The following is a 16,488-nucleotide window of genomic DNA, read 5'->3' on the forward strand; positions in this document are numbered from 1 at the left end:
TGTGAAAAATTGGAAACATATTATGGTATTAATTTTCCTATGGTGATAGGTGGTGACTTCAACTGTTTACTTTCGAAGGAGGATAAGGGGTGGAAGAAGATTTACTTTTTCTTTGGGCTCTAAAGAAATGAAATCATTCTTAGCTTGCAATGACCTTCATGAGGTTGGTTTTGTTGGGCCGAAATATACTTGGTGTAATAACAAAATTTGTACTGATCGTATCCTGGAAAGGTTGGATAGATGTTTAAAGAACTCATCGGCATTAAGTTTTTCTCATCGTTTGGTGGTTATCCACCTACCAAGAGTGGCATCAGATCATTGCCCTATTATGTTAAATCTATTTGAAATTTGTCCTATGGATAAAAGATCTATCAAGTTTGAGGATATATGGGCTTCCTTTCTACCCTCTATTACAATTGTGAGGAATGCTTGCAATATGAAGACTTACGGAAGCTTTTCTCACATTCTTAACTTAAAAAAATAGAGCTCTAAAGTCTTTATTCTGTTGAAGTAGAGCAAAAATGAAATACTTAAATCAGCAAAAGGAGACTCTTAAGAAGGATATCTTGGAACTTCAATTTAAAGAAGGGGATTATGGAAGCCTTACAATGGAAGATATTTGGTTACTCAAATCTAAAATAAATAAGTTAGATTCTACTTTAGCTCACTTAAACACTTGGTGGAGACAACGTTCAAAGGTTAAATGGATGGTTGAGGGAGATTGTAATTCAAGATTTTTTCAATCTTTTGCAAGTGCAAGAAGAAATTCGAATTTTAGCAACTTCATAAAAGGTGAAGATGAAAATCTAGAAGTGGATCAAGATCAAATTGAAGAGATAATGCTTCAATTCTTCAAAGAAAGTGGCATGAAAGAAGTTGTGCTTTGGATGGGTGGCCTAGCCCGTGGAGTTGTCTAGAGGAGGAGGATAGAAGGTTGCTAAACAAAGACTTCTCTTTAGATGAAGTAGAGATTGTGATCAACCAAACAGGAGAAAACATTGCTCCAGGGATTGATGGCATATCATACCCTTTTATCAAAAGTTATTGGACCATTATAATGGATGATGTGTGGAATGCTTTGTACCAATTCTTTTATTCTGTTGAAATGTGTGATAGCTGGAAAGAAGCTCTTATAGTGTTGATTCCCAAAGTGAGTAATCCCATTACTCCTTCCAATTAAAGACCGATCAGTTTATGCAATACTATTTACAAAATAGCAGCCAAGGTTTTATTGAACAGAATGTCTTGCATTATTCCAAAACTGATTTCTAAGGAGCAAGTGGCTTTCATTAAAGGAAGATCTCTGTCTGATCATGTACTTTTGTCTCAAGAGATATTTCACAAGTTTAGATATTCTAAATCCAACAAAGGTTTAGTCTCTTTTAAAATAGATATGGAACAGGCTTATGATTACATGGGATGGCCGACTCTGAGTAAAACATTAGAGTATTTTGGATTCCCTATACTCTTTTCTAAATTAATCATGGAATGTGTACAAGATCCTTTCTTTTCATTGTTGATTAATGGAAATCAGTCTAGTTGGATCAATGATAGATGTGGATTTTGGCAGGGATGTCCTCTATCGCCATTTATTTTTATTCTGTATTCTCAAATCATGACAAATGCATTTGTGAGGAATGATTCTATTGGTATTCAGGTTAGTCCAAATGGCCCAAGGATATCACATTTGATTTATGAAGATGACATTATAATCTTCTCTAAAGCTAAGTTGAAGATTGTGAAGAGTATTAAAGGTATTCTGAAGGACTTCTGCGGTTGGACTAGACAAAAGGTGAACAATAATAAATCAGTGATCTTGTTTGGAAATGCTATTAGAAAAAGAAGGAAGAGAGCTATATCTCATATCATGGGCTTTAAAGTGGTAAAGGAGTTCAACTATCTTGGAATCAAGATTGCTTTGAGAAGGCTTGTAAGAATGAATTTTCAATTCATCATTGATAAAGTCTTAAAGATGTTGAACACTTGGGGCAGCAAATTAATTTCATTGGCTGGAAGGATAACCCTTGTTAAGTTGGTACTGCTTTCTTATCCAACCTTCCATTCCACACTTTCTATGATTCCAAAGTGTTTATTAAATGAGATTGACAAGCTTTGAAGAAGTTTCATCTGGAATAAAAAGAATAGAGGATTAGGCACCCATTATGTGAGTTGGAATACAATGTGTGAACCAGTGGAAAATGGTGGGTGCAGTTTGCATTCTTGTTCAAGAAAGGTTGGTCCATTAAAGGATAAATTTCCATGGAAATATACTCAAGAAAAAGAGTCTTTGTTGCATAAGACCTTGTACCCAAAATATGGTTCTATTTGGGACCTTAGTGTTGGGAAGAAAGCAACATCGCTAGCTTGGAAATTAATCGTGGATGGAGGCAAATTTCTCAAATCAATTGTTAGGTGGTGTGTTGAAAATGGTGATTCAATGGATATATTTAAAGATACCTGGATCTTGGATAAAAATATAAATATGTGGCCAATGTTTGTGGTGTCTAAAGATGTCAATGGAGTAATTGAGACAATAAACACTCTAAATTCAGAAGGAAGATGGAATGTTAAAGAATTGAAAAAGAATTTTGGCAATGAACTTATGGAATTGATCAATAACATAGAAATTTAATCCAATCTTCATGAAGACTAGATTGAACTTATTCAAAATAATACTGGGAGGTCTATATCAGCGCTGGCTGTTGCGACATTGGAGGAATTGCGTCCTGAACAGGAATACTGGAAATGGATAAAGAAGGCTAAGCTCAATGCTAGAGTGGAAAACTTTTGGTGGAGATTATTTAATAATGCTTTACCAACGTTTCAGTTCCTATCATATAGAAGATTGAAAACAAATAACCTTTGTCCTAAAGGTTGTAATGAGATTGAAGACTTAGATCATGCGATTAGTAAATACAAGAAGCTTAACGAGGTATTATATCATTTGAATGAATGGGGCTTTGGTATTCCAATCTTTTATTCCTTTGAAGATAGATGTAAGTGTCTGCATCTTCAAAATTCCTTATTGGTGAATTTATTTTGCAATTCAGTGTACTTTACGTGGAAGGAGAGGAATGAATTGGTTCATGAGAAATCTGAGAGGAGCTCGATGTTCATTGCATCTGAGGAGATTAGTCATGCTTCTGTTTCTAAAGGGTATAATCTTGATAGCTCGGACCGGTTGGTTTCCAATCAACATTTGCTGTTGGATAATACTTGGCATCCTCCTCCACCCAATTGGATAAAAATTAATTTAAATGCATCCTTCTTACAGTGTTATAAAGGAGGTATAGGAGGTGTTTTTCGAGATCACAAAGGTAGGTTTCTTTTGGATTTTGGCAAGTCCTATGTTCATTGGGATATAGCTCATTTGAAGCTTTTAGCTATAAAAGCTATTAAAGATGTTATTAAAGATTGGATGTTTGAGTATAAGGGAGTCATCGTTGAAGGTGACAATGCCAACATCATCATGTTCATGCAAAATTCAATTTAAAAAGGTGAATAAGGATTAGAAGACTTTTCTTTTATCAAGGATTTTAATTATGTGATTTTTAATTATATAGAAAGGAGTTGTAATAAGTTAGCAGATCTATGTGCTAACTATGCTATTTTTTTTTCTTCTTTTGTTTGGGAAGATGTTGTCAAGAATAAGTTTCCTCCTTCTTTTGTTAAAGTGTTAAAGGAGGAATCTATAGGAAGTACTTCGTAGGTTCCTCCTTTCTTTTTTAGTTATAAATGCATTTATTGTTTCTTCAAAAAAAAAAAAAATTATGTTTTAGTTTATATGACTTAAAATGAAATGCATGTTTCTATTCATATTTTTATGTTCTTCTATTTATTAAAAAAAAACAAACAAAAAATATTATCTTACCTATCAACTAACATTATTTAAAATTATTAAAAAGAGATAAATTATTAAAATCCACGATCCCTAGTATGTGATTTTGATGATGAAAAATATTGTTGATTGAATTATTTCATTCTTCAATAAATATTTTGAATATTACTCTGGTTTGTGAGTACTAATATTATAAGGAGATTACACACAGCTCAAGACAACGAAAGACTCAATACTGGGTAGAATAGGATGTGAAGGAGTCTATAATTTTTTATTTTCTTTATTTTTTTTGTTTCTTGAGTCTAGATAAAAAATAGTGTAAGTAAATTGAATAACCATACACACATAGGGGGAGATTTTTTTTTTAAAGAAAAAAAATATTTTTTATGTAGATTTTGCTACACAATTTTAAATCGTACTATACGATATACTGTGGCTTAACGGCTAACTTCAGTGAACTAATTATACTATACAATCATGATCGTTCTGTACGATTTATTTTCAACCCTAAACCCTAGCCGCCAAATTAATTTAAGCAAGTTTTTAAATTTTGAATTTTGAATACATCATACTATATGATGTAAATCGTATTGTATGAAGATTTATAATCTTGGTAAAATTAACCCCTATGATTCGTTAATTAAATAAAGGCTTAATTAATGATTGAATATTATACTATATGACTTGGATCATACCATATGATAAATCGAGGCTATTTTTGATCATACCAAAGATCATACCAGACAAACCAATAATTTTGTTCTAATTGTACTATATGATCTTGATTGTACTGTACGATGAATCGATGCTTTTTTAGTCATACCAAAGATCATACCAGACAAAATCTTAATTTTTGAACTAATTGTATTGTACAATTTATACATTGTACAAGACAACCTGAATAATTTTAATTGATCATACTGTATGAATTGGATCATACTAGATAATGAATAGAGATGAATTTCAGTCCTCCTAGTGTTTGTCTTTTATGAACATAAGAAATATAGTTTATCATACTGAATGATATTCATATCGTACTATACAATGTATTAAAAGATTGTTACATGTTCGTACTCCTTCGTACCAGGATGAACACTATTTTGAACTTATTGTATGGTACGATATGTAATCGTACTGTATGAACAAAAAAGATAATTTAATTTTTTAGTGTTTCTCAAAGCCTATTATAAAAACAAGGTTGTTATTCATTAAAAAAAAAAGAGAGGAACGTGACAATTGAGGGAACATTTGAGGGGGAGATTTTGAAAAGATTCAGGGCTTATGAGAGGAAGGAGATAGTGAGTTTATGCAAGAGGGAGAAGTAGTGTGAGAGGATCACACAGTTGCTTCGAGTCTACTGCACGCTTGCTCCTTCTTTGGCCTGGGTGAGTCTTGTGGGAGGTCTCTAGGCAGATAGGCTTATAGGTCAAAGTCTTTGAAGGTTCTCTACCTTCTCCAGGAGGGAGAAAAAAAAAGAAGGTCCGCTGCCATCACCGAGAGGGTGTCATAGCTTCCAACACTCCACCACACCGTTGAACTGGTGAAGGTGAATGTTAGTTTTTATAAAAACTTCTCCACCTTGCTATGGGAGCAAAATGAGAGTTGCTTTTAAGTAGTGGAGATCATGGAGTGGAGGACTCCGGGGAGAGGATATAGGTTAATGTTGACCAAACCACTATAAACATTTTTTGTGTGTATTTTCCATTTCCATATTTTACTTTTCTTGCATTTAATATTATTATGATTGCTTGTACAAAGTTATATTTGTACATATGAAGTTTACAGTATGAAATGGGTGCATAATAGTTTATCCATACAAACAGGTAAATTTTTTAAACTATTCGTGTTATAGAAATTAGTTTCATACAGATGACATCCAGAGTACAAAATGGACTCATCCATTTTCATACCAAAAGAAGCATGTTTTGGCTAAACTGACCATACTATACGAAATGAATTTTGTATAGTATGCTTACAAGTGTATATACTATATTCATATAGAATTGTACCTGACAAACTTGTTAATTTTTTAACATTTTATACAGTATGATGCCAGTTCATTCATATGACTAATAGAGTATAAAAATAGGTTCATCTAGGATCATAAAAGGATTTTTTTAACTATTCGTATGTACAAAGAATGATTGTACTGTATGATCCAAGATAGTCAAATTGAAATTTTCAATTTTTTAGATCATTTTTTCCTATCTTTCATATTTAAGAGTCCTAAAAACTGAATGACAGAACTCCTACTACAAATTTATTTTAAGAGTACACTTAGAGAGTGTTTGGGAGAGTGTCATGGGATTGGAGAGTGAGAGATCTCTCAAGAGGGAATTGTGAAGGGACTCATATGGTTGCCAATCGGTGAGGATCTCTTGCTTGTTCTTTAAAGTTCTTTCCTACATTCTTAAAGACTCTTAAAATAAGATTTTTAAAGGAGATTCGATACTCTATCAATACAAGGAGGGTCTAAAAGGATACAGGTACTCTGCCGATACTAGGATGGTGTGAAAGGATGCTGGTATTCTGCTAACACAAGGAGGATGTGAAAGGATGCTGGTTCTCTGCCGATACCATGAGGGTGAGAAAGGATGATGGTACTCTACCATACCGGGGTTTCGTGGAAGAGAGTTTATTATAAGGGCTTCTCTGCTTTGCTGTGGGAGCAAAATGAGAGTCACTTCTGTATAATATAATACTTGAAGAGAGAGTCTATAGGGAGTGGACGTAGGTCTAGTTAGACCGAACCACTATAAAATTCTATTTTTCAGTCTTTACTTATACTATCATTCTATTTTTTTATAATTTTGTTTATTTTATGGATGGAAATATATTTTTGAAAAAATTAGTCATTACGATAAAATCTAAAATTAGGTTTTTAATTTAAGAAGATATTTTTTAAATTACCAATTCACCCGCCTCTTGGTTAGCCTTGGGACAAATATTTAGGTTTAATAACTTATTCAAACTTTTAAGTGGTCTCAGAGCCTACTTTCAAAAATTAAGGTCTACATAACTTTTTGAAAATGATCACAACTACTTTTAAAAATTGTAACACACAGAAAGAATATTTGATCACTAGACCACCACAGTTTGATAACATTCCTTTCGACTTTTAGAAAACTCATATGTCTACTTTTCTTTAATCGCTTAACTATTGCATATAAATTTTAGTACATGAAGGCTACACTAGACCAACTAGACTTGTAGATGGCATTATAACTAAAATTCTATTTATTGATTGGACAATAAAAGAAAAAGAATTATTTTAGTTAAATGCTAAGTATTTAAACAACTTTTTTATGCACTTAAGTCTGAAGACTATATATATGTCTCAACTTGTAGAACTAAAAAAGAAATTTGGGATAGACTTTGTATTAATAATAAAGGAACTAATGAGATGAAAACATCTAGATTGAACATTCTACTACAAGATTATGAATCATTTTGCATGAAATTGAATGAATCAATCACTAATATGTATACTCATTTCATGCAAATAGTCACCCCATTATATGCTTTAGGTAGGAAAATAATAAATTCTGAAAAAGTAAATAAAATTCTTCATTGTTTGTCTACTGCTTATGATGTAAAGATAATTATAATAACTGAGTCAAAAGATTTAAATGTATATTTTATTGACAATCTTCTTGGATCACTAATTGCTTATGAATAAGGAGTGACTCAAAGATAGATTAATGTAGGTGACAACTAGAAGGAAAAAAAAATATTATATTGAAAGTGGATGACTTAGAGAGTGATCGGTCTCAACTTGAGGATGAAGATGATATTGCACTCATGATGAGGCAATTCAAAATTTTCCTAAAAAGAAAGCAAAGGAAACATCAGCAGTGGAATAAAGGTAAGTTCAACAAAAATGCTAAAGCTTCTAATTATGTAATTTATTATGAATGCAGGAAGCCTAGATATATTAAATTTAAATGCTCAAATCTAAAAGCTAATCCCAATAAGGAGAAAGTTGAGGAGAAGACCAATGTAAGGAAGGGCAAGAAGAGATTGCAAATAGCATTCTGGGCGGACTCGGCTTCAGATTCCTCAAAAACAAAAGTAGAGGAGGATGTCACAAACTTGTGTTTGATGGCTGACAAGCTTGATCAGTCAAATTAAGAGGAGGTATGTGACTTAACGTACGATGAGTTATTTGAATAAGAAAACTCATACTGCATATATGAAACTCAAAAAGGTGCATGTTAAGTTGAACTTTAAATTTTTATATTCATAAAAAGAGCATAAAATCCTTAGGAACAATCATGCATTGATTGATTGCAACGACATAAAATTATTGGATGAGTTTAATGATTTGAACAAAAAGAATGAAATATTGAAATCATCACATTGAAATTGAAAATGATTTAAAAATGTTTATGAATGAATTTAATTGTAGAGAGCAATATTTGAAAGTTGAGAATGCTATTTTAGAAAGTGCTAACTCATATTTTAATGTTGAACTAAAAGCTCTTCAGAAAAACAGGACACACTCCACACCTGAATAATTTTTCAATCTTGATCAGAAGCCTAAAATTTTAAAACCTCGAAAAAGGCAGTATAATTCACATAGATTGAAAAATCCATTTCATGGAGTCAAATATTTTTCTTGTGGAATGATTAGTCATATTTCTCACACTTATAGTATTCAGAGTAAAACATATCTAATGTGAAGATCTAAGATGAATAAAACATTGCATATCAAACATACATCTAGATTATTATTGCCAAAAGGTTAACCAAAACTTATTTGGGTTTGCAAGTCTATTGTTTGATCATTTTATGGAAACACTCTCATACAAGTCCTCTTGAGATAATTTGGTACATTGACAGTAGATGTTTGAATCATATGATTGGAGACACGAATCAATTCATATCGATGGAATCCATGAAGGAGGTAAGGTTACAATAGGAGATAATACCATAAGAAAACTGGTAGGTACATGTATGATTGGAAACAAGAATATTTTTTTAATTAGAAATGTTTCATTGGTAGAAGGCTTAGAGCATAACTTGTTGAGTATTAGTCTGCTATGTAATAAAGGTTAGAGTGTAAAAATTTTTATCACAAGTTGTATAATAAGCCAAAATAGAATTGATGGATTGCATGAAAATAGGGTAAATAATATGTTCATGATTGATTTAAATTTTTGTAAATTTTCTAATATTTTTTGTCTCAAAATAATTACTGATGAATCATGATTATAATATAGGAGACTTTGTCACGCAAGCATAAAAAATCTTAAGAAGATTACTCAAAAAGAGTTGGTCAGAGATATAGCTAAACTAGACTTCACTAAGGATCACCCATATGATGCATGTCAATTAAGAAAACAAGTGAATTCCTCCTTTTATTCCATTAAGGATCTTAGAACTAGCAAACCATTGAAAGTCATATATATGAATCTTTTTAGACCGGTAAGCACTGTAAGTCTAAGAGGTAAAGTTTTTGGATTTGTAATAGTTGATAAATTTTTTAGATCCATTTGGGTTAAGTTTTTATTTCATAAGAGTGTATTATTTGAGAAATTTAGAAACTTTTCTTCTTGGATTCAGAGAAAGTTAGGGTGAGATATTTTATCAATTCAAAGTGATCATGGAAGAGAGTTTGAAAATAAAAAATTTGAAGATTTTTATAGAGAGAAAAGAATTAATCATAATTTTTAGCACCTAGGACCCCTCAACAAAATGGGGTAATCCAAAGAAGTAATAGAACATTAATATAAGCTGTTAGAGCTATGTTGGCAGAATACTCACTTCTAAAATATTTTTGGGCTAGATCGGTTAGTACGTCTTATTATGTTCTGAATAGGGTGAACGTTAGATCCAAAATGAACAAGACACCCTATAAACTTCTTAAGGGGAGAACACCTAATCTTTCACATTTATATATTTTTGGATGCAAGGTGTTCATTCATAATAATGGTAAAGCTCTTTCAGCAAAATTTGATCCTAAATCTGATGAAGAAAGTTTTCTTAGATATTCTAGTGTTGGCAAATCCTATAGAGTTTTTAATAAGAAAATTTTGGTAGTTAAGGAGACAACACATATTATTTTTGATGAATCTGGCATTTCGAAAGATCCAAAGTTGGAAGAATATCATACTAAAAATATCTCCCAAGGAATTGAAAAGATAAATTTGAAAGAGAATGTTGGAACTGAAAACCCTTTACCTAGAGAATGGAAATTTTCTAAGAATAATCTTAAAGAATTGATTTTAAGTTAACCTAATGAGGGTGTTAGAACTAGGCATGGACTTAACAAAGAAGTGAATCATTCTTTCTTTATATCAATGATTGAATCCACTAATATAAATAAAGCACTTTTGGATGAATTTTGAATTTTGGCCATGAAAATAGAATTGAATAAATTTGTTAGAAATGATATTTGAGAATTGATTGAAAGCCCAAAAGATCAAAGTGTTGTTGGAATTAAGTGGATGTTCAAAAATAAAATGAATTATTCAGGTTGTGTGATTAAAAATAAGGTAAGATTGGTGTTAAAGGAGCAAAATCAAATACAAGGGATTGATTTAGAAGAAACTTTTGCCCCTATAGGCAGACTTGAAGCGATAAGGGTTTTTCTAGCCTTTACCTATTTTAAAGATTTTAAATTATATCAAATGGATGTTAAGAGTGTCTTTCTTAATGGGGTGATATAAGAGGATATTTATATTGAGCAATCTCCAGGTTTTGAAAATTCTAAATACCCTACTCATGTGTTTAAGTTAAAGAAGGCATTGTATAGACTAAAATAGGTCCCTAGGGCTTTGTATGAGAGGTTAAGCACTTTCCTATTAGAGATATCTTTTGTGAAAGGAAGTGTGGATACCGCTCTTTTTTTTGAAAAGAATAGGAGATGACATACTCATTATTCAAATATATATTGCTGATATCTTATTAGGATCTACCAATAAAAATCTTTGTAATGAATTTTCAAAAATAATGAATAGTAAATTTGAAATGAGTTTGATAGAAGATTTGAGTTACTTCTTGGTTTTAGCATAATTTTTTTTTGAAGGAAATGCAGCAAATTGCATTAAATACTAAGAAAGGAATACAAACTAAGGACTATAAACATTAGATTCCTCCTTCAATAAAGATATAAAAGAAGGAGGAACCTTATTTATACTAATTTCATCCCAAATAAAAGAACTAAGAATGTCATAGTTATCACAAAAGTCCGCTAACGTATTACATCTTCTATCTATACAATTAAGAAAAATATGATTGAATAAAAAATCTTCAAACCTCGGATCACTACTTGATTTTGCATCTTGTAAAAATTTATAATGTTAGCATTATATCCTTCAATGTTACTTTCCTTATATTTAAACATCCAATCTTTAATCACCTCCTTAATAGATTAGGTAGCTAAAAGATCCAAAGTCGATATGTCCCAATAAGCATACGATTTCCCAAAAGCCATCAGGATTCTACCTTTGTAATCACGAAAAAAACCCTCCAATTCTAGCTTTATATAAATGAAGTAATACATCATCAACATTAACCTTGATCCAATCGGGTGGAGGAGGATGCCAATGCAAATTGGAGAACCTAGAAGGCTGGTTAGCATCCCATATACTCGAGTTTTTACCAATACCATATAAAGATATAGAAGGATAGCTCACGACATTTGAAGCAATGAGCAATGAGCTATCTTCACTCCCTCAATGAATCAACTTGTTTCTTGATTTCCATGTAAAGAACACCACGTTACAATACAAATTAGCCAAAAATGAGCTATGTTTGGACACCCAGTTACAACACTCAACCAACGAGTTAAATATCAAAATATTAAACCCCCAATTGCTAAGATGTTTCAAAACTTCCATCAACTTTTTACACTTTACTGCAACATGTTCATCATTGTCCACTTCATTACAGCTCCTAGGATATTGGAATTCCCTTTGCAATCTTTTATAAGCAAGAAATTGAAAAGTAGGGAGGGCATTAGTAAAAATTATCCACCATAATACTTCCACCAGTGGGTTCAAATTAATTTTATTTATCCAATTCTAGAATTGCTTTGGAGCAGTTTGCTTAACTGACTATTCAAATACAAGGGATGAAATGGATTTCTCGGATCTTTGATACAACAATTCCATCTTGTCTTCTTTCATTCCAGAAAAAAATTTTATTTGAGAGATTAGATTCATCAGCTCTTTCCCCATATATTTGCAGATTTCTTCCACATTCCACCTACCATTTGCAATGAAATTTGCCACAGAGATGTTGCTATTATCATGAGAGGTAACAAAAGTTGGCCATTTACTTAGGCATTTATCCAAAATCCATGTGTCATTGAATACATCAATTGAATCCCCATTAGCAATGCTCCATCTAATTAAAGACTTTAATGATTTACCTCCATCCAAGATGATCAAGCAGGAGAACCCGTCCTCCTCATTGTATCATTCACAAATAAGCCTCCATATTTTGGGAAAAACACCTTGTGAACTAATGAGTCTTCCTCTTTAACATACTTCCAAGCTATCTTAGCTCTCAATGGTCCAACTTTACTAGAACAAGGGTGAAGAGCTCTACCTCCCCATTTTAATGGCAAACACATAACACTTCAATTCACATAATGAATTCAATGTATTCCATTTGATTTGTTCCAAATAAAGCTTCTACAAATCTTATCCACTTCATCAAGTACATTTTTGGCAACTAAAGAATTGGTGCAATGAAAGGTAGTATAAGATAGCAAGAGAGTTTTGACTAGCATGATTTTACCAGCTAAGGATATTAATTTTCCTCCCCATATATTTGTCATCCTCGAGGCCTTATCAACAATAAATTGGAAATCCTCTCATATTAGCCTTCTCAAAGCTAATTTTACCCCAAGGTAGGACAACTCCTTGACTATTTAAATCCCATAATCCGAGATATTAGCTTTTTTATTCTTCTATTAACTATTTTACCAAATAGCATACAAGATTTGTTAATATTAATCTTTTGTCCAATCCATCCATTGAAATTATCCAAAATAGCCTTTATCTCCTTGACTACCTTCAAGTTTGCTTCAGAGAAAATAATTACATCATCTACATATAGCAAGCGGGAAATCCTTGGTCTGTTTGAACACATCTGAATTCCAATGGAAACTCCTTTTTGTCTAAATGCATTAGATAACAGTTGAGCACAGAGAATAAATAGAAATGGGGATAAAGGACATCCTTGTTGGAAGACACTTCTACCATTTATCCAATTTGACAAATTTCCATTGATCAAAATAGAGAACCTCGAATCTTGGACATACTCCAAAACAATCTTAGAAAATTTAGAAGGGAATCCAAAGTATTCCAAAGCTTTCATCAGGGTAGGCCACCCCATCGAGTCATAAGCTTGTTCCATGTCAACTTTAAAAGAAACAAATCCTTTAGAGGATTGAGAATACCTGAATTTATGAATAACATCTTGTGCTATTAGCACATGATTTGATAAGGATCTCCCTTTCAAAAATGTCGCTTATTCTTTAGAAATCAATTTAGAGATGATGGAAGACATCCTGTTCATAAGGACTTTTGCTGCCAATTTATAAATAGTATTACACAAACTCATAGGCCTGAAATTTGAAGGAGCCAATGAGTTGTTCACCTTAAGAATTAGAACAATAATAATATATTTCCAATTTAAGTTCATCTCCGATGACTCAAAGAAATAATTAACAGCATTCCATAAATCATTTTTTATTATCTCCCAATAGGCTTTAATGAAAGAGTATGTAATACCATCATTACCTGGAGAAAAGTTTTTACCACTATGCTTGATCACTGCTTCCATTTCTTCTATAGTGAATACTTTGTTTAATAATTCTCTATCCCCATCATCTAGACATTTCCACGGGCATGAACAATCTTCAAGAATACAATTCCTATTTTTCCATTTTTCATTGAAAAACTAAACCATAGCATCTTCTATTTAATGTTGATCCTCTTTAATTTATCCATTTTCAAATTTAATTTTAGCAATGAAGTTAGAGTTCCTTCTAGCTGAAGTAAAAGCTAGAAAGAATTTAGAATTGTGGTCAGCCTCCAACATCCATTTCACCTTAGCTCTTTGCCTCCACCATGTATCCAACCAAGCAAGTGTTGAATTGGGTTCGCCCACCTTCACTTTGAGAAACCAACATTCTTCTTCCGAGAGCCCTCTATCATTTGCTTCTTTAATTTGTAGCTCCTCAACTTCCTTCAATAATGAATCCTTCATTATAAATAAACTTTTATGTTTAGCTTTACTTCAAAAAAATAATGCCTTTAGGGATTTTCTCATCTTATAATTTAGAATTTGGGAGAAGCTACCAGCACATTTTCTCAACCAAACACCTCTCACCACCGTAGCTGATGCCTGATTGGAAGCCCAAACATCTTCAAACCTAAATACTTTCTTAGTTAATGGCTGGACAGGAGATTTAGAAGGATTGGAAAATGATCTGAAGCCACACGAGCCAATTGCCTAACCACCATAGTGTGAGAAGAGTTTAATGCAGCTGAGTTTAAGAAGCATCTATCCAATCTTTCAAGGATCCGATCAGCACATGATTTATTATTACACCAAGTGAACCTTGGTCCCACATACCCAACCTCATGAAAATCATTGCAAGATAGAAAAGTCTTCATTTCCTTTGGTCCTAGGGAAAACAAGAATCTTTTCCCTCCCCTCTTGTCTTCCTTGGAAATTAAACAATTAAAGTATCCCCCTATCGCCATTAGTAAATCCTTAGAGGAATATATTTCCAATCGCTCCCAAAGCCTCCTTTTATAAACATCATTATTTCCATAGATTGAAACAATCCTCTGCTTTCCTTTATTAGGAACCTCCAAATCTCCAATAACAAATTGGGAAAAATATTCTAAAATTTGAAAGTTGGGAATACTAAATTTCCAAATCACAAGAATACCTCCCGACAAGCCTTATGAAGAAACTTGAAAAAAAATCCCACTCTTAACCAATTAACAAATCAACATCCCTTCTTTCAATGTTTGAAATTTTGGTTTCCAATAAACCAAGAGAGAATACACAATGCTCCTTTACTACCACCTTGAAATATAAAGAAGCTTTCTTTTTTCTAGCTGATCTATAATTCCAAAAAGCTATGGAAGAAGACATTGGATATGAGGGGATAAATTCCCCAACTTATCTTTATTTTCACCTTCCACTCTCCTACTCATAGGAGCCAAATTAATAGGGCCCAAACCTTTGAGTTGTTTAGAGCCTTTTCTTTTAACATTGGAAGAACCACCTTCCTTGGAAACCACTTCAATATTCATCTCCTTTGTATTAGTCTTGAAGCTTTCATGTATATCTTTGTTTATCCAATTCAATCCATCAGACATAATAGTAACTACTTCCTCTGTGAATACAATCTCTTCTTCCTCAACCAACCCATCTAAAACTTTTAATTTATTTTCATCAATATTATTAGATGTTTTGATAAGCATACCATCAAATTTTATGTTCTCAGATAGTGAAATATCCATTGATTTTTGAATCAATCTGGTATCAGGATCCTCCCATTGGTTTATATCTTTAACAGGAATAAAGAGTATTTCATTTTTTGATAGTAAACCTTCATTTATTTCACACCCATGATCCATAGCAATTCCCACCATTGTATTCTTATCAACATCCACATTACTTCCTTTAAGATTATATGTTAGAATTCCAAAATTCTTATTCACAGTTGCCTCCATTGGACGTGGATTAATCCTCCTTTAAAATGGATTTTTATTCCTTCTTTTCCCATAATTAACTTTCATCCATGTCCCATATCCTCCTTTTGCATCACTTGGACCTTCAACTATAGATTTATTCTTTGATTTTGAACTGTCTTCGTCCAATAGTTTTGATGAGCTTCCCACTTATTTTGGAACAAGATTGGCCTCAATATCCTTCTCTAAGCATTCTTTCTTCAGATATTCGATCCTGCCACATACAAAGCAAAAATTTGGTATTCTTTCATATTCTATTTTTTGAAAGAACTTTCCAAAGCCTCCTTCCACCCATACTCCTAGAGGTAATTGAGCATCCAATTTAATGCAAACACAAACCCTTTTAAACTCCCTTCTTCCCCATTGAGACATGTTTCCATTAATCATATATGGCTTCCCTACCATAGATGAAATTCTATAAATATTGATTTCATCCCAACATTGTAAGGGTAGATGTTGGTGGAATTTTGAAAACATGTTTTGAAAATATTAGTTTTCTTTGGAAATTTTGAAATTGAGATTTAATTCTAATTCTAAAAGTCGAATCAACTCGCTAGGAAAAGTATATCACCCCGAAAGGCGAGAATAAAATCCCACAACGGTGTTCAGGCTTAGAATTATGTAATTCGTCTTGAATATCACGGCTAGATTCTAAAGAGAACTCGATACGGCCCCAAAGGGAGATATCACCTTTCAATGATAATTCTTCTAATATGATAACGGCAATCATTTTTTGACTTTTCCAAAAGAAATCTAAGAGGGTTTTTTTAAAAGATTAATTTTGAAATCAGGTGTGTGGGGTTCCAAATCTCCTACGAGCGCAAGCCCTCATAGTTAATTACATCGTAGGGAGACAGAGTCCCCTACGAAAACTCTCGATTAAAATAAGAACGAAATTTTGTTAGATATTCTAGGAGTGATATC

Source organism: Dendrobium catenatum, unplaced genomic scaffold (assembly GCF_001605985.2).
Source record: "Dendrobium catenatum unplaced genomic scaffold, ASM160598v2 fragScaff_scaffold_989, whole genome shotgun sequence".
NCBI lineage: Eukaryota > Viridiplantae > Streptophyta > Magnoliopsida > Asparagales > Orchidaceae > Dendrobium > Dendrobium catenatum.